Source organism: Ursus maritimus, unplaced genomic scaffold (genome assembly GCF_017311325.1).
Source record: "Ursus maritimus isolate PB19 unplaced genomic scaffold, ASM1731132v1 scaffold_29, whole genome shotgun sequence".
Classification (NCBI taxonomy): domain Eukaryota; kingdom Metazoa; phylum Chordata; class Mammalia; order Carnivora; family Ursidae; genus Ursus; species Ursus maritimus.
The window spans coordinates 14,199,647-14,219,435 of record NW_024425452.1 but is presented as its reverse complement, the minus strand read 5'-3'; positions in this window follow the sequence as shown (position 1 = coordinate 14,219,435).

The following is a 19,789-nucleotide window of genomic DNA, read 5'->3' as shown; positions in this document are numbered from 1 at the left end:
GGAGTTGAAAATGTATGTCTACATATAAACCTGCACATGAATACTTCCAGCAGCTTTTTTCATAGTTGCCAAAACTTAGAAGCACTAAGATCCTTTAGTAGGTGAATGTATAAATAAACTGTGGTATATCCAGACAATAGAATATTATTTAGTGATAGAAAGAAATGAGCTATCAAGCTACAAAAGAGATAGAAATACATATTGCTAAGAAAAAGAAGCCAATCTAAAAATGTTGCATACTGCATGATTATAACCATATGACATTCTGGAAAAGGAAGAGCTACAGAGACAGAACAAGGATCATGGTATTTTAGGGGTTCAAGGGAAGGGAGGGAGGGATGAATAGGTAGAGTACAGAGGATTTTTAGGGCAGTGAAACTCATCTGTATGATACTATATTGGTGGATACATGTTATTCATTAAACACTTTTCCAAACCCATAGAATGTACAACACAAGGAGTGAATGCTAATGCAAACCTTGGACTTCAGTTAGTAATGATGTATGAAATAATGCATCAATTGTAATAAGTAGCACACTAGTGGAAGATGTTAGTAACAGGGAAAACTACTTTCTACTCAAGTTCCTGTAAACCTAAAAAGCAAGAGTGTGAAATTACTTTTTATCTGAAGACGCATAATGTAATTTTTGAATATTATGTATTGTTTTTTTTTTTTTGGTGAACAACTTTGTTGAGGTGCAATTGACATACTGTGCTTAATGTGTATAATTTGATAAGTTTGGGCATACCAAACACCCATGACACTGTCACCACAATCAAAGTAATAGACCTATCCAATGCCTCCCAGAGCTTCCTTGTGTCCTAATTTTTTTGTGTACAGTAAGAACACTTGACATGAAATCTACCTTCTTAATAGATTTTGAAGTGCACAATACCATATTGTTAACCATTACGGGCACTACGATGTGTAGCAGGTTTCTGGAAATTATTCATTTATAGTAATTGAAACTTTAAACCATTGAACAACATCCCCTTAATGTCCAAAATACATAAGGAACTCCTACATCTCCACAGCAAAAACCAAACCAAAACAAAACAAATGGAACCTATGGAATGGGGAAAAAAATTTACAAACCATATATCAGATATGCATTGTTTTTCAACACTTTACAAAATCTTGTTCTGTGGATTATTGATTAAATTTTTATTTAGACTGAAATGGCAAAAAAAAGTTAAGCCCTCACACATTTCAGTGAACTCACAAAGGTAGCAGAGAATTGCTACTTAATTCAGTCATGACTTTTTGTATGATTCAACATCAAAATGCAATTGTAATGATAGCCTTATTTAGTTTAGTAAAGTGAAGATAGGAGTTTGGAAAGATCTTGATTGGTAGAGGAGCAAAACAATTTGGGTCCAGTTCTGGTTCAACTAAATTGCCATTTCAAATCAATTTTCTGGTCTTATTTTAATTGAGTTTGACTCACCACATGCAGTTTTTGCCATATGCACTTTGCAGTGAACCAGGATAAATTCCAAAAGGAGCTGGTGCATCTCAGCTGTTATAGTTCAAGTTCAGCTGCAGCGTAACACGATAAAAACCTTTCCACCTTTTCATAATAGTTTCTAATGCCTGAATGCGTTTTGTCTTATCCAACTGTTGTTGTTGTCTTAGCCAACTGTTTGGAAATTGTCATGTAGCTTCTGTTTATTTTAATGAAATTTAAAAATCCAAATAGCTTTCACGTTTCTTCTCTATCTTCTGAAACTTTTCTTAATGATTCTTAGATTTCTGTGATAGTTCTTTTTTAATCAGGAGGATATCAATCATATGTTTGCTAGCGATTGAGTCAGAGCTGCCTAAGGAAATGAGAGTTTCAGAGGAGTCCTTATAATAATCATGTTTTATTTCGTTAATTATCAAAATCAATAATAAATTCATAAGATGATTTAACACTGGGTTTTTTCCCTTTTAATATAGGACACTTGGTCTTCCAGTTCCTACGCAGTAAAATGTATGATTATTAGGAGTTACACTTCTTTGTTGTTCTTTGAAGAATGTCATATAATATTTTTATCAACATATTTCCTCATCAATTTGCTCATCCACACTCAAATAGAATAATCCCTAAATCTCACATGTCATGGGTTGTTTTAAAGAACTTAAAAATCTTGGAATCCATGGTTGATAAAGCTTGTGAGAAAAGCCACACTATACACAAACAAAGCCATCTTAGAAAATAAAATTGTTTTGGCAATCCTGTAACACAAATGTGAACCTTTGAATCAAAATAAGTGACATTTTTGTGTTACTTAATTTTTTTTTTACTTCATGTGAAATTCTCGAAAGAGGATTTGTAATGTTTGGAACTAAAAATTGAACGTGCACATATGTATGGAACTCTGATCCTCTTAGTATAGTTTTAAACTATGAAGAATCTTCCCACATGTGAGAAAAGGTCCTTTTGTTTTCATTCACACTTTCCTATGAGCTGTGTTCTCATTATAATAGCATACTACAAATTTCCACTTATGTAAAACTGAATATGTATACATATGTAGTTTACACTTACCCACATATTCCTTTTAAATGAATTTCTAATACATTGATTAAAAGGATTTGGCAGTTTTTAGGAACAATTATACTGAAGCTTTGAATAGATTCAAAAAGCTCGACTTCACCGTTGAAGTCTAAGCGTAGGAGTTAGGAATGTCCACTGGGTGGCAGAAGCGTACCAGGAACGTTCGCAGAGAGCCGCCCGCCCCGGGAATGTGCCGGCAATGCCAAGGCGATGCTGGCGAGCAGAACGCGCTGATGCTCCGAAGGAGGACATTTGCTGAGCCGTTATTTTCTTCAGCTGTGTCCGTGTGTGGGCGCTGAGCCGCCATGCTCTCGCACCTGGTATCTCTGGTGGTGAGCAGGGCGCATTTGCCAGATGCCTGGCGGAGTGAGGCTCTCCAGCCTCCGGCTAATCTTTCTCTGAGAGAAGCTGAGGCGGCTGTGTGGGAAAGACTCAGTTCTCAGAATTACTGGTCCCCTGGTGAGTGAAAGGGCCCAGAGTCTCCTTGAGGGGTCCTGGGCTGTTGATATTAATTGCACAGTTGAAGCTTTTGGATTTTGCTTGGCCATTTAAGGAAGTATTAAGAAACAAAAGAATGCCAATTTGCTTTTGTTTGTAATACTTCTGAAACAGAAGGGGGGGGGGGAACAGACGAAATACTTAACTTTTAAGAGAACACAGAGACCGAATTCATTTCTTTCTCCCTTGACATATAAGGCGACAAACCACAATAAAGTAATGGTTTGTATCATTGGCATGAGGGAGCGGATTGCGATTATTTTCAAGGAGAGGTTGCTGCCAAGCTCCCAACTAACTTGAGGTAACTTGTTGAGAAGTCAGGATCAAAGGAGCGACAGACTCTACAGCAGGACTTCCTGCACTACAGCGGGCATGGGAATCCCCTGGGGATCTTGCTAAAATGCAGATTCTGGATCAGTCGTTGTGCGGTGCCTGGGGTTCAACTCTGGGCTCGCAAGCCCAAATCCACGCTTTCAAGCTCTGGTTGCGCGTGCTGTGCTTTCCCGGCGTGCTCCGCGCCGCGCGTCAGCGTTCGGGCGCTAGGGGGAGACGGCGAAGCTGGAGCGCGGAGAACGACCCGTCGGCTTGCTGCCCCGTGGGCATCCCCTCAGCAGTGTTCCTTCCATTTGGCAGCTGCTGTTCCTTCCTGTTGCGGCAACTTCCAGTTTTCAGTTTGCCCACCACTCTCAAGATGAACTTCATTATGCCGGTCAGAGACCCCAGCACGGGCCAGGCAACTCCCCGTCAGGGATTTCAGCCTCTTTTCTTCATTTCCCTGACCCTAAAGGCGGTAGCTGCTCTCTGCAGTTGTTACCACCCTAATATACTAGAGCTTTATTTTTACTCTTTCACTGACCTAGTTGATTACTTTAATAACTTTACTTAGTTGCTAATTAAAAAATTGTTTTAATTGAAGTGTAGTTGACCTACATGATTATATTAGTTTCAGGTGTACAACATAGTGCTTCAACATTTATATACGCCATGAAGTGATCACCGTTACATCTAGCTATTATCTGTCATCGTACAGAGTTGCTACAATAGTGATTATATCCCGCTGCTGTACATTACATTCCTGTGACTTAATTATTTTCTGACTGGAAGTTTGTACCCTTTAATCTCTTTTGCCCATTTTGCCCACTCCCATAATCCCCTACCCTCTGGTAATCTCCAGATTGTTCTCTGTATGAGTCTTTTTCTGTTTTGTTTTGTTTGTTCATTTGTTTTGTTTCTTAGATTTGGCATTTAAGTGAAATCATATAGTATTTTTTTTTCTGTCTGATTTATTTCACTTCACAGAATACCCTCTAGATCCATCCATGTTGTTGCAAATGGCAAGGTTTTATTCTTTTTTTGTGAGTGAGTAATATTCCAGTGTATGTGTGTATATCATAGTTTCTCTGTCCGCCCGTCTATTAGTGGGTACTTAGGTTACTTCATATCTTGGCTATTGTAAATAATGAACATAGGAGTGCAAATATCTTTTCAAATTGGTGTTTTCATTTTGTTCTTACACCATATGCAAAAATAAACTCAAAATTCATTTTGGTGTAAGAAAGTGGTTCATTTTCATTGTTTTGCCTGTATTCGTCCAGGTTTCCCAGCATCATTTATTAAAGATACTGTCTTTTCCCCATTGTATATTCTTGCCTCCTTTTTGAAAATTAGTTGACCGTATAAGCATGAGTTTCTCTCTGGGCTCTCTGTTCCATTCTATTGATTTATGTGTCTGTTTCTGAGCCAGTACCATACTGTTTTGATTACTACATCTTTGTGATAACTAGCTTGAAATCAGGGAGTGTGATACCTCCAGCTTTTGTTCTACTTCTCAAGACTGTTTTGGCTATTCGTAGCTTTTTGTGGTTCCATACAAATTTTTAGATTATTTGTTCTAGTTCTATGAAAAGTCCCACCGGTATTTGTTTTTTAAGATTCATTTATTTATTTTGGAGAGAGTGTGTGTGAATACAGGGGGGAGGGGCAAAGGGAAAGGGAGAGAGAGTCTTAAAGCAGACTGCATGCCGAGCACAGGGCCAGACATGGTGTTCAGTCTCACAGCCCTGAGATCACAACCTGAGCCAAAACCAAGAGTCGGATGCTAAATGTACTGCACCACCCAGGTTTCCCCAAAAATGCCACTGGTATTTTGATAGGGATTGCATTGATTCTGTAGATTGCAATATATTAATGATATTAATTCTTCCAAACCAGAGCATAGCATATCTTTCCATTTATTGTGTCATCTTTAATTTTTTTTCATTAATAGCTTACAAAGTTTTCAGAGTATAAGTCTTTCACTTCCTTGGTTAAATTTACTCTTAGATATTTTATTCTTTGATAATAGTAAATAGGATCATTTTCTTTCTCTTTCTGGTAGTTCATTATCAGTACATAGAAATGCAACAGATTTCTATATATTAATTTTGTAACCTGTAATTCTACTGAATTCATTTATTAGTTTAAATAGTTTTTTTGGTGGGGATCTTTCTGTATATAGTATCATGTCATCTGCAAATAGTGACAGTTTCACTTCTTTTCCAATTTGGTTGCCTTGTTTCTTTTTCTTATCTGCTTGCTTGGCTTAGACTTCTAACACCATGTTGAATAAAAGTGGTGAGAGTGAGCATCCTTGTTTTGTTCCTGATTTTAGAGGAAAAACTTTCAGCTTTTCATTGTTGAGTATGATGTTAGCTATGGGTTGTTGTATATGACATTTATGAGTTTTTATCATAAATACTGAATTTTATCAAATGCCTTTTCTGCATCTGTTGAGATGGTCATATGATTTATGATTTTCTCCCTTCTTTTTGTTAATGTGGTACATCATGTTGATTGAGTTGCAGATACTGAACCATCCTTGCATCCCTGGAATACCCCCCCCCCCTTGACTGTGGTGTATGATCCTTTTAATGTATTGTTAAATTTGGTTTGCTAATATTTTGTTGAGGATTTTTGCATCTGTGTTCATCAGGAATGTTGGCCTGTAATTTTCTTTTTTTGTTGTGTTTTTGTCTAGTTTTGATATCAGCATTATTCTGATAGCATAGAATGACTTTGGAAGCATTCCTTCCTTTTCAGTTTTTTGGAGTAGTTTGAGAAGGATAGGTATTAACTCTTTAAATATTTGGTAGAATTCACCTGTGAAGCTGTCTGGTGCTGATCTTCTGTTTGTTGGGAGTTTTTGATTATGGATTCAGTTTTATTAATAGTGATCAATCTATTCAGATTTTCTATTTCTGATTCAGTCTTAGTAGATTGAATGTTTCTGGGAATTTTTCCATTTCTCTTGGGTTGTTTTATTTGTTGGTATGTAAGTGTTTGTAGTGATCTCTGATAATCCTTTGTATTTCTGTGGTATCAGCTGTAATTTCTCTTTCATTTCTGATTTTATTTGGGGCCTCCCTCTTTTTTTCTTAATGAATCTGTCTAAAGGTTTATCAATTTTGCTTATCTTTTCAAAGAACCAACTCTTAGTTTCCTTGATTTATTTATTTAGTCTTTATTTCATTTATTTCCTCCAGGTGTGATGGGGCAGGGAGCTGCTTGAGAAGGGCGTGGCTGGAGCAGGTGGGTTGGGCAGGGTGAGTCTGCTGGGAACTGTGGGGCGGAGCCAGTGGTGCTAGCACAGTACAGGAGTGTCAGACATGGCTCCCACCAGGGCACCAGTGCCAGGCCAGGTAGGTGGAAGGGGAGTTAAAAAAAAAAAAAAAGATGCCTGCCAGAACTTCCATCCCCAGAGAACGTTATAACAGATCCCTGTCCCTTTGGCATGTGTCCTAAAATCTGTCAATGATTCTCCTTCATGTGTAACCCAGGTACTGTTCAAACTGCTGCCTCTGCACTGGGACTTGGAGGGAGTGAAATTGTGCATGTGCCCTTGAAGTGCAGAGTCATGGTTTCCCACTGCTCTCTGGCTCTCCTGGACATAAGCCTTGCTAGTTTTCAGAGCTAGACATCATGGGGGGGTCTCATCTTCCTGGTGCAGCTTCCCTGGCCTGGAGAACCCAATGTTGGGCTCAGATGCCTTGTTTGTCAGGAAGGCTACCATTGTGATAGCCCTCTCATTTGTAGGTTGCTGCGCCAGGGGTGTGGGTCCTGATTAGACTGTGTCTCTGCCTCTCCTGCCCATCTCAGTGGGAGTTTTCTTTATATCCTCAGTTGTATGAAATCTTTTCTGTTAATGTTCAGTTTTCAGAGATAATTGTTTTATATGTGGTTGTAGTTCCTGGTTTGTCTGCGGGAGGAGGTGAGCTCAGATCTTCCCACTCTGCCATCCTTACCTTGTCGCTAGTTAACAATTCTTTATATGAAATTCTCACTGTTTAAATCATTGGTGTGGTTTCTGGCTCTTGCCTGAATTCTGACCAGTGCAGTAGGTCTGGGAGAGAGCCTGAGATTCTGCATTTCTGAAAAGCTTCAAGGTAATGCTCAGTTGCTGGTCTGTGGACCACGGTTTTAATAGTGAGCAGCTAGAGAAGTGATTCTCAACATTTGGCTGCATATTCAAATCTCCTGAGAGCTTTGGGAAACTGCCAATGACTAGATCCCACCCCAAGTGGGTCCTTCTTAGTTAATTGGAGGTGTGGCTTAACCATTGGGTTTTTAAAAGTCTTCCTAAGTTATTCTAATGTGCAACCAGAATTGAGGACCTTGTTCTAGAGTGGTGGTTCTTAACCAGAGGCAATTTTGCACACACCCCCATTAGGAGACATTTTTTATTTTCACAGTTGGTGGGTGCTACTGGGATCTGGTGGAGAGAGGCCAGGGGTGCTACTAAGCATCCTATAATGCACAGACAGTTCCTTACGACGAAGGATTATTTCATCCAAGATATCAATAGTGCTGAGGTCGAAAAATCCTGATCTAAAAGATGTGACAAGGTCAACCTAGTTCATCTATCTGTTTGCTCATTCATTTATTCATTCAAATATATTTATTGAGTATCTACTATGGGCTTATCTAGGTGTCAGAGACTACAAAAAGATTTGAGACCCACGTATTATCAGAGAGACCATTAGGAGAACCTTAGAAGAGAGAAGGTAGTCTTATAATGTGCTTGTTGGATAAAGATGCATGTTTTGTTTGTCACTTACTGTAGGTCCTGAATTTAGCCTCATGTATTCAAAGTTTGAATATTAGAGTGTAGACATTGGGGGGGGGCATTATTCTTCCTACCACAGGGCCATAATGGAAAAGAGTTTGAAAAATGCAGCTTTATGGTGAAACATTCTGCTTCAAATATATCAAGTAGCCTTGAAGTGCTTGAATGTGGTCTGATTTAATGTCATGTCTCACATGTCTTTAGACCTCAGTCTGAGGATCGTTTTTGATTTCTATTAACATGGAAATCCATTCACAGACTTGAAATGTCTGCAGTAATTCTGCCACTTTCTATTTATTCTTTCCCNNNNAGAACAATTAGTATGATACTGTAACATGAAACGGTAAAGTAAAATCAGCATCATCTTTAAACACATAAGAGCCAAAAAGGAAACAAAACCTACTCTTTTCAGAAAAGAAAATGTAAACTTCCTGCTTCTGAGATTGTTTCATCTCTCTCTATGAACATCCTTTTAATCTCCAGTCTTATTTTATGTAGAACTTTATGAGATTGTGAACGCTTATCAAACTTGCATTTCCCTTTACAAAAGTGCATGAGCTCCAGGATCATCAGCCTTGAGCACCCCTGTAACGCTATGAGAAAAGTAGGGGTTATTCGCAGTTTTCACTTAGGAAAAACAAGATACTAAGTTGTATAAAGAGGGTCAAATGATTAGTAAATTTAGACATACCAATGTAGAAAATTATGTAAACACTTTGAATTAAGTCGTATCTGTTGAGTGCTTAATATGGGCTGAGCCCAGTGCCAAGTGCTGTGGAAGAACACAAATAGAAGACAGGGTACCAGACTCATGGAACTTTGCATTTTGTTTGGGCGGTAAGATGTGAGTGTGTATAGATGTGCATGTGTGTGCATGTTGTGTGTGTGTATGGGCATGTGCAGTTATGTATGAGTATTATATCTGTGTGTGTCTTTGAAAGTATGTGTAAGTACGTGTCTGTGTGTATCTGCACAGATGTGTGCAAGTACGTGTCTGTGTGCCTCCATGTGTATGGGCATGTGTATGCATGTGTGCATATGTGTTTGTGCACATGCTAGTGTATGTGCATATGTGTATGTGACTGAACTTCAGTGGTAGAGTGCTCAAATGCATGTACCTTTGAATCAAATTAACCTCTCCTCAATTAATCTTTTATGGATATCCTCATCTCTAACTTGTTTTGAATATGTCCTGTTTAAACTTTGCATGAAATCATACCTTGGCATAGTTATTAGCTTAAACACTAGGATGATTTCTTTCTTTTTTTTTTTTTTTAAAGATTTTATTTATTTATTTGACAGAGATAGAGACAGCCAGCGAGAGAGGGAACACAAGCAGGGGGAGTGGGAGAGGAAGAAGCAGGCTCCCAGCAGAGCAGGGAGCCTGATGCGGGGCTCCATCCCAGGACCCTGGGATCATGACCTGAGCCAAAGGCAGGCGCTTAACGACTGAGCCACCCAGGCGCCCCTCCTTTGCTCTTTTTGACTTTTCTGTTTCCTGAAACAGATTGAGCTAGTGGAAGTCCACATTTAATTAACTGTCAGTATAAAAGCCTTAGGGAAAGGCCAAAAAAAAAAAAAAATCAGCATTGCTGTTCCCTTTTCATGTGAGAGTCAAGAAGGGAATAATGTGTATGACAGGAAGAAAAGTGTAAGCAAACTGTGTTTGGGAGATTAGCAAACTTTATTGCAAATAGTGCCTTTGGGAGAAGGTGGGCTGAGGAGGAGAGTGGGGGTGGGGGGGCATGGACGTGGAGGAAAGGTTTAAAGGGTGGGAAGAACACTTGGATTTACTCAATAGAGAACAGGGAGCCTCAGGAGTTTTCAGCTATATACCACATCACATGAGTACTTGAGAAGACTTCACACTAATTGAATAGATGTCAGTTTTTTGGCATGTGTTTCCTTCTTGTTGTCCTAACAGAAATGAGAAGATTCTACTCCATCTATATCTATATCTATATCTATATATCTATATCTATATCTATCTATCTATCTATCTATCTATATTCTGTGAAAGAATTGTACTTACATTATAAAACTATGGATTCCTTGTGTTCTGTGAGGTAGACTGCTCAGAACAAACTCTATCCTCAGTTCTACCCTAAAGACAATTGGATCTTAAGATCCTTTCCAGATCTAAAATATGCAAAGTTAGTATCAGGTTAAAAAGAAGAGCCTGACACCTTAGCTAATAGACACTCTTGAAGAAGAAGCTATTAAAGATCATGATTAAGAACTGGAAAACCCAGGGGCGCCTGAGTGGTGCAGTCGTTAAGTGTCTGCCTTCGGCTCAGGGCGTGATCCCGGTGCTCTGGGATCGAGCCCAACATCAGGCTCCTCCGCTAGGAGCCTGCTTCTTCCTCTCCCACTCCCCCTGCTTGTGTTCCTTCTCTCACTGGCTGTCTCTCTCCGTCAAATAAATAAATAAAATCTTAAAAAAAAAAAAAAAAGAACTGGAAAACCCTCGTGATGATTTCAGTGAACTAGAACACGCCAATAAGTTTTTATCCTGTGCCACGCTGTATGCTAGGTGCTGGGTGGGCAGGAAGAAGATGATGAAGGAGGTCAGATGTAAAAATTGATAATGCCTGGCACAGAAAGACACATAGTAAATATCCACTGGATGAATGAATGGATGAATGGACAAGTCCCTGCTATTTATTGATTCAATTTATTGGAGAGGGTGAGGGTTGGTGCTAGGGGGAAGCCACAAAAATGGAAACGAACACAGATGAGATAAGTGGTTCTCAACATGTGGCTGCACATTCAAATCGCCTGGGAACTTAAATGAGTTCTAATGACCAGATGCCACTCTAAGTGAGTCTGACTTGCTTTGAAGGCAAAGAAAAGGGGAGGAAAGAAAACTGTGCCCATGGACCCCAGACCTTGGAAAAGTAGAGCATATTATGGAGAAGGATAAGTGTTTTGGAGTAAGTAAAGTGTAGGATAAACTGAGCTTAGCCAGAAGATGGAACTTCTGGACAGAATAGAAACAGGTTGTTGGAGTTCAGTTCCTGAAAGACCTGGGTTGCCAGAGTCATGAGATGGGTTTTATTCTGTAGCCACTGAAAGCTAAGGAATTAGGGCCACTCCTACTCTTTTTACTGTTTGATCTATCTCTCTCTCTCTGCCCTAGCTGGGGAGGTGTTATGTGTGTGTGCGAGTGTGTGTGTATCCCTGCTCGGCCTTCCTGAGACTAGATCCCTTGTTGGAATTTTTGAGTTATGGAATGCTCTTCAGCAAGGGCTTCTTTATTTAAAACATTGGTTCCTGCTACAGATGGCTACTCACATTTTTGTATGGTTTTCATTCGTCTTTTGGAGACTGGCCTTCTTTCCTTATTTGTGGTCCCCTCACACATCACCAACAATCATGCCGTTTTCCTATCACTGAGCAACAATGTTAGAAACAATTTTGGTCCATGTCTTCCTTTAAATAAATAGTACATGTTCATTGTAAATACTTGTAAAATGTAGGAAAGTAGGAGAAAATAAGAATTATTCATAATAGAGCTCTTACATTTTTAGCGTCTTGGTGTATTTCAAGGATGCATTTGGTTCATGCCTGTACTTACTTGTAGAGTTAGGAGATGGCTTACCACTGAGTTTTTATTCTCCCTCTTAATTTTTTTTCTCATAACCTTGGATTATGAGAATTTCTCCACATTAAATATTTCTTAAAAAAATTCTAATGTCTATGTATGGTTCCAACAAATGGATTCATAATGACTTTTTGATATGGTCCTTTGATGGACTCTGTTACTTTTATAAATAATGCAACACTGAGAACCTTGCCCATAAATCTTTATGCACATTCTGACTTCCCTGGGACAGATACTTAAAGGGGAATTTTACTAGGCGCAAATCTTTTATCTTTGAAGATCTTTTATGCAGATTGCTAAATTATTTTTCAAAAATTTTAAGTATATTCACTGAGTGTTAAATTACATTGTTTAACTTTATAATTGATTGAAATAGAAGTTTCTCCTGACCTACATGGAAAATTTTTTAATTAAGAAGGATTCATCCAAAAAAGTACATCTTTGCTGAGAAAGCCATGGGAAGAAAGTTCACATGAATAGGTTATTATGTAGCCTGCTAAGTGGATACAGCATATTCTTATTTTTTATAGTAATGAAGGAGATCATTGACATAAATAATTTTTAAGAACTGAAGCTTATTAACTCAGTGACCCTGGAGCAGGTTTGCAATATGGCTTTAGGCGGCAAGGAATCTTATTCATTGAGTAAGGAATGATCGTTTTTGTTGGAGGAATATTATCATCCAGGTAACTTGTGCACAGACAATAACTCTTTGCAAGATAATTAAAATCAACCTATACATTTCGTGGGAAGCCCTTCTCTCTTGAATATGTGTGAGGTTAACAAGTCTCTGGATTTGATTTGTTTAATTCAACACACAATCAATGCATCTGGAAGAAGGCTTCATGCTGTGCAATGTTCTGCATACTGGTCTGACCACAGAGGATCTTTCCCATCATAAGTTTGCGCTGGACACACTTTGAACCATTTAGATCATGTATCTGGCATCCAGGGCCCTTGTCCCTGCACATGTTTCATAACAATAAAACAGTAGAAATATGGCTCTAGTCTTTGTACCTTTGTAATGTTCTTTTTTCTCTGGGAATATTTGCTCTAAAATTATTTTCTCTTATTATGGAAAAACCATGGGTGTAAGAGATGATAAAATCTTACTTTAAAATGAAATTTACCATCAACCCCCAATAGGAACTAATGTCTTGTTTACCCGCTCCAGCTTAAGAATTTCCTTTTTTTTTCTTCTTTCTTTTAGGGTTCCATCTAAATTCTTCATTGATACCTATAATTGTAATACAATTTTGATGGTAACCAATACTAAGGCTTTCTGAGGTGCTTCTCTAATCTGGGAACACAGACTTTTTGTGTGTGACCCCAATCAACAGTTGCTTATTTGGCATGCCTGGAACTGTAATTTGAAGGCACCAGGGCTTTTAGAATTCCTCCAGAAATACTTAGAATGGAAATTTACCACTTAGAAAACAGCAATTCTAAAAACCCACTCACGTCATCTTCCAAAACAACAGTGAAGTTATTCAGTTTTAAAGATTTTCTAAGAGTTTCTAGAATTCAATATTTCTCCTTTTTAACTCCCAGATTATTATTATTATTGTTATTATTATTAATTTTTTTTACCATATCCTTCTTATGACACTTGACTTTTTCTTGGAGCATTGGAGTTATTTAATCATAAGCTGTCAAACCTAGGTGCTGTCTTATTCACACCTGTGCTCAGCCTCCCATATGTTCATGATCAATAAATACAGGGATTGGGAACTACTTTTATTTCTGGAGATGCTACTCCAGATTAGCAGCATGAAGTTAACAGGGATAAAGAAGGAGACAGGTCAGATAATAGAGCAATGGTAAAACATTCTCTTGCCCATGGTGAAGAAGAATATTAGCAGAACTGGACATTTTATTTTTATAAAATTCTGAAAGTATTCTTGAAGTCTAAAGGTCATATAATGAGTACTTGTTTAGGTTGGCGATGATAACATTGGTGGTGGTTGGGGGTGTGAAGTATCCTTCTTTTGCTCTCGTAGTTTCTCTCTCTCTTTTTTTAAGATTTTATTTATTTATTAATTTGATGGGCAGAGAGAGAGAGGGAGAGAATGAGTGAGGTGGAGGGGCAGAGGCAGAGGGAGAATCAGACTGCCCGCTGAGCAGAGAGTCCGATGTGGGGTTTGATCCTAGGATCCTGGGATCGTGACCTGAGCTAAAGGCAGACACTTAAGTGACTGAGCCACCCAGGCACCCCCCCCCAAATCTTTCTAAGTATACTCCCATAGTATTTACTACGTGTGCATTAAATGATAAATGACTTCATAAACTGTAACTTTGTCACTGCTATTTGATCTTGTGATTATCCTTGAAAAGGTAACTATCTTCCAAGACATATAAAAGCTCCCATTTTCTTTCTTCCTGTTAAAACTAACGTGCCAGGGGCGCCTGGGTGGCTCAGTCGTTAAGCGTCTGCCTTCGGCTCAGGGCGTGATCCCGGCATTATGGGATCGAGCCCCACATCAGGCTCCTCCGCTGGAAGCCTGCTTCTTCCTCTCCCACTCTCCCTGCTTATGTTCCCTCTCTCGCTGGCTCTCTCTATCTCTGTCAAATGAATAAATAAAATCTTTAAAAACAAAACAAAACAAAACAAAAAACTAACGTGCCAGAGCGTGGTCTGAAGTCTCCGCAGCTGGGAGTGCCCGGAATCTGAAAGCTGCAGGGACTAGAGAAGACAGGGATGTTGAGGCACGAGGACCATGGGAAAGTCCTGTGTGGAGGAATGAACATCTGCCTTATGGTCAGATACACTTGGGAAAGTTCTTTCACCCCTCGGAGCCTCAGTTTCCTTACCTGTAGAATGGTGATCATAAAGTCTTGTTTGTATACAAGATTGTGTGTCTTAAGTGCTTTGGAGACTGGAGTCTCCATGAGTGGCAGTTACGCTGAGCTGCATTCAGCCCTGCAAAAGAATCCACAATAATATCAGGAATTTGGAGAAGAGTTGAGAAACTTGGAAGGAAGTAGAATAAAGCAATAAGAGCCTGGTTCTGTGCCACCTATTCAAACTTATCTCTTGATGTTTTGGGGCTTAGTCAATATCTGTTCAGTGAATGATATTAATGAGAACATTTGTAAATGAGCCCCACAGGAAAGATGTGGATTTGAGATGAACTGACCTAGCTAAGTACTTGGTACATACTGGACAGTGAATAAAAATTCACTAAATCAATGAGAAAAGTGAGTACGTAAAAGAAGAAATGCATGGATGGTAACTCATAGATGGTCGTTAAGTAAAACAGATTATTTGGAAGGTAATGGGTGTAATGGAAGGTGATAGCCATTTGGATGCCATCTACATTATGTGTGTGTGTTTGGGTGTCTGCGTATGTCCACAAATGACAGAGAAGGAGAGAGAGAGGGAACGATTGAGATGCAGAAGGGGAGAGAAGGGGAGGGAAGATAAAGTGTGTTCAGATGAACATCTGAAGGATTGAGTGGTATGTCAGGCTTAGTTTCCTTTCATTGCTATTAAATGTTTATTTAATTACTGGAGGAGGTTGGCGGTCTTAGAGACGGAGGGGAAATTCACATCTGATTCATATAGCCAAAATATAAAGCTATTTGACTTTGGTAGATAGAACCAAGGGCATCTTGATGTTCTTGCTAATACCTTTTGCTGGTTCCCTTCTGACTCACAGATAGTATTGTTCATAGCATAATCTAAGACTCATAAAAGCAATTAAATGAACACAGCTTTATTTTGCACCAGAGGTGTGTGAATCACCCATAAGTGTTTCCAGTATTTTTCCTGCACAACCCTGGAGTTATCAAATCTGGCAATAGGAAGAGGCTGGTCCTCAGGAGGGCTGCATCAGAAAGGAGTGGCCGCTGCTTTATTGCCAGGAGAAAAGCACTCCTGGCCTCTGCTGTTGTGATGGATCAGAGGTCCCAGGAACGGCAGGGGGCCCAGGCAAAGACGTAGCAGCCACCATGGCTACAAACAAGTTACCATGTCAGCCTCATTCTACTGCCGCTAATTCCTAGCTCAGGGCTGGGCAACTTAGTTCTCATGCATGAGCATCATTTATTTCAAGTATTTTATGATTACTTCAAGAGAAAGAAGGAGAAGAAAAGAGAGAGAGAAGGTGTTGAGGGGAGTATTTAAGGAGGCCGGTGGAGGTTCTAGGCAGGCTCAGTCATTCACCAGGCATTGGTGTGGTGTGTGATTGCTGCCATTCCGGAGCCTCAGTTGCTTCATTTGGATTGTGACCATGCTCCTATTGAGCCAGTGGGGAGAGCATCTTATTGTCCTAGAGATCAGTGAAAACAGATTTGAGCAGGCTTTGTAAACTATATGCTGTATGCATGCACAAGTGTGTGGTTTATATTGTGCGTATCTGGAGGAAGGGGAAGAGGGAATGGGGAGCGGGAAGCCTCTCAGGCCATTATCAGGAGTTTGGCTCATTGTGGGGAATGGTGGGGGTTGCAGTGTTTATAGACTCCTCGATAGGCAGCACATACGGAGAGAATGAGAGGACAAAGAATGACGTTCTTATAAAAATGAACTGCTTTTCCTCTCTATCTCCAACCCCCTGCTATCAAAACTCCTGCTCTCTTTTGGCTTTTATGTAGGGATGTGTCAGCTGGAATGCTTGTTGAGATCATTAAGTGTAACCCCCAGGCAGTCATTTTACAGTTTTTCAAACATCCCACTGTTGTTTTAGCCTATTCACATAAACTAAATAAGGCCAATCTAATGCTCAAGGGAGAGGATAGTGGTGGTAGGAATTCTTATGGGGAAGGGAAGATGAAAGTTTCTGGCGCTTGTTTAATTCTGTGCTTGCCAAGTAGAAAATATACAAAAGAAAATTGCAATGTAAGTGGCACACAATATCCAAAATTGTTTTGAAATAAAGTCCAGATTTGAAGGACATAATTCGCCAGTCTGAACAATATTATTATTTCATGATCCAACAAATAAAAGATGCTCAGAGGTCTTTAATTTTGACTAGAATTTTAAAAAACTTATGGAAATTAACAAATAATAATTTCAGTAGGATGTCTGTTGCCTTTGTATAATTAGTGCAAATATCACTTTTTTGTCAGTACAAATAAAAGTGTGTGCCTTATTAAGCACTTCACATCTCATCTGAATTCACAAACCATTATTGGCATTGTTATAGTTCACATGCTTATCTGTCACTAATTCAGTATTCTCTGTTTTTTATTTCTTTTTTAGATTTATTTATTTATTTGAAAGAGAGAGGGAGTGTGGGTGCACACATGAGTGGGAGGGGCAGAGGGAGAGAGAGAATCCCAAGCAGACTCCATGCTGAGCGCTGAGCAGGACCTGGGGGCTTGATGTCATGACTCTGAGATCATGACCTGAGTTGAAACCAAAAGTTTGACTGCATCACCCAGGTCACCTCAGTATTCTCTGGTTTTAACAAGAATGTTTAATATCTGAAATGACTTACCTAAAATGTGATAAAAACTTACATGTGGATTTCTAAGATCAACAAGTTTCAGGACATTCTTAAGAATCTGCTACACATTTATAAAATATCTACATGGGTTGGCATATTTTTAAAAATTAATGTGCTGATCTTAAAATTACAGTGCATGTGGTAGGCATTACACATACATAGTAATAATAATAAAGGTACCTTTTGATTAACTGACAGTACCTTTTAGAGTCATGCTAACTGTGATAATAAACAAGTCTCCAAATATATAATGGAGCAAGAATTATGGAGGTTAATTTCTCACTCACATAAAGTCCAAAACAGGGAATCTTGATTGACAGCGGGCTCTCCGCCAAACTATGATTAGGGACCCACGTTTCTTCTATCTTGGGGCTCTCCCTTCCTTAACAGTGGTTTTTCAGGTTGCTGGGCTCATCTCCTTCAAATCAATGGGAAGGGAAAGGGCATGGAGGACCATGCGCAGAAGAACTTTATGGGCCAGGAACAATGCATTAGTTAGACCTTAGTCCATGTTCCTAGAAGAGGAGGAAGCAGGTTCGATGAAGAGCTAGACAGTCTCCGCTACACTAGCACATAGTTAGCTCTCAATGAGCACTGGCTATTAATATTATCATATTGAATGTCAATGTACAGCTCTCGTAACTCCTTTGTATTTTAGGTGTTATGAAAGGTAATTTTTTTTTGGCAATGTGTGCTGTATTGAGACTCAGGATTATTAATCTAGACCCCTACTTGGAAGACGAGTCGAAGAGAATGTTTATAATCTGTTCCTCAGACTAAAGTCAAGCTTCAATTAACTGGATTTTAAAGTAACTATGTATGTTCAGCTTGAGCTGAATGCTATGGAAAATATATAGATGTGACTGGGTCAATATGTGCTATTAATAGTTAACTGACCAAAGGAAAACAATGGTAAAATTATTTCCTTTTCTTGAACATAGTTTGAGGTAGATAATCTTTGTTGAACACATTCTCTAAAGAGAAAAATGATTCTTAAAATAAGATTAGGAAAGCACTTTCAATGTTCTTTTTTTTTTCATTTCCTTTAGATGCTATGAATGAAAATACTACATATAAGTAGAAACTTCTCTATCCATCTGTCATTTATCTTCTCTCTCTCTTTTCTTTCTTTCTTTTCTTTTCTTTCTTCTTTCTTTCTTTCTTTCTTTCTTTCTTTCTTTCTTTCTTTCTTTCTTTCACCTATGTATGTATGTATGTATGTATGTATCTATCTATCTATCTATCTATCTATCTATCTATGTAAATGAATCCTACCAGAAAAGGTTCAGGTACTCAGGTACTTTTCTTTTAAAGGAGAGCAACCATTCTAGCATAACTAGAGATAATACATTGCAGCTAGAGCAAGAGTTAGCAAATGTTTTCTGTAAAATGCCAAGTAGTAAATAATTTTAGCCTTTGTATGCCATACAGTCTCTGTCACAACTACTCAACTGTGCTTTTTTGGTGTGAAGGCCCCTGTTGAGAGTATGTACAGAAATCAGTGGTGTTGTCCTTGATAAAACTTTATTTACAAGCACAGGCAGCAGCCTGGATTTGGTCCATGGGCTGTATTTTTCTGACTCCTGGTCCAGAATGTTCAGTACGTTCTAAAAAGGGTACATTTTCTAATTTTATATTAGATGTTTGTGATATTTATGAAACTGATTTCTCTCATAGTTTGAAATTTTACTTCCAGTATGATTTTTGATGGGAAGAAAAACCATGACCTAAGATAGCGTTGACTAATTCACTATGTCTTTTGTCATCAGCATTAATGAAGCTATAAATCATAGTTGTGTTGGCAATTTTGTTAGACAACAGGCCTATAAAAGCTATTGGAGACAGGCTTCAGTGACTGCTAAAAAAGAATTCATAAGGCTTTTGTCTTTAATGAAAGTTTTGTTGTGCATATTTGCTTAATTTTTCTTCTCAGTGGTAGATGGACTTTAATTTTTATACTTCAAAAACTTTGTACTATGAGATTCCAGCTAGTATAAATAATTTTGCTTAGCATTTTTAAACTAGGAGAGGATTGTTTCCTAAAATGTCATCAGCAAGTAGAGTGCAGATATAAACACCAATCCTGTGCACCTAGCAGAAGCCCAGAAAGAGACCTAAGTAAGTGATAGGGATGGAAGCAGGCCTCCTGTTCACTGAATTAAGAAGATGTGATGTGTCATATACGGAACCATGAGAAATTAGAGTCTTCTTTAAGTACAAGGATTTGGACTGATGGTACCTCCTGCATTTGTCTATGTGACAAGTGTTTTCAAGGAGGATTTAGACTCCTTTGCACTGGGGGTGGGGAGTATAATTGTTCGTCTTTGGATCAGGCCATTCTGGTAGGTGGTAGTGAGGAAAGAAGGGAAAAGGACAGTGTCTCTTTCTTGGTTGGCTCTGTTACAGTCCTTGAGCTGCTAGTTCCCGGTTTTTTTTGGACTAACACTGACTAACCTTTGGCGATGGATATGCAAAAGGCATCCAGATCCAGGCTCTTCAAGAAGAATTTGCATGCATTCTATCACCTCTTTCAACTCCCCACTTAACATCTGCACTGGCAGTCCCCTCCAGAGCCCCTTGTGCCTGGGATCCCCAT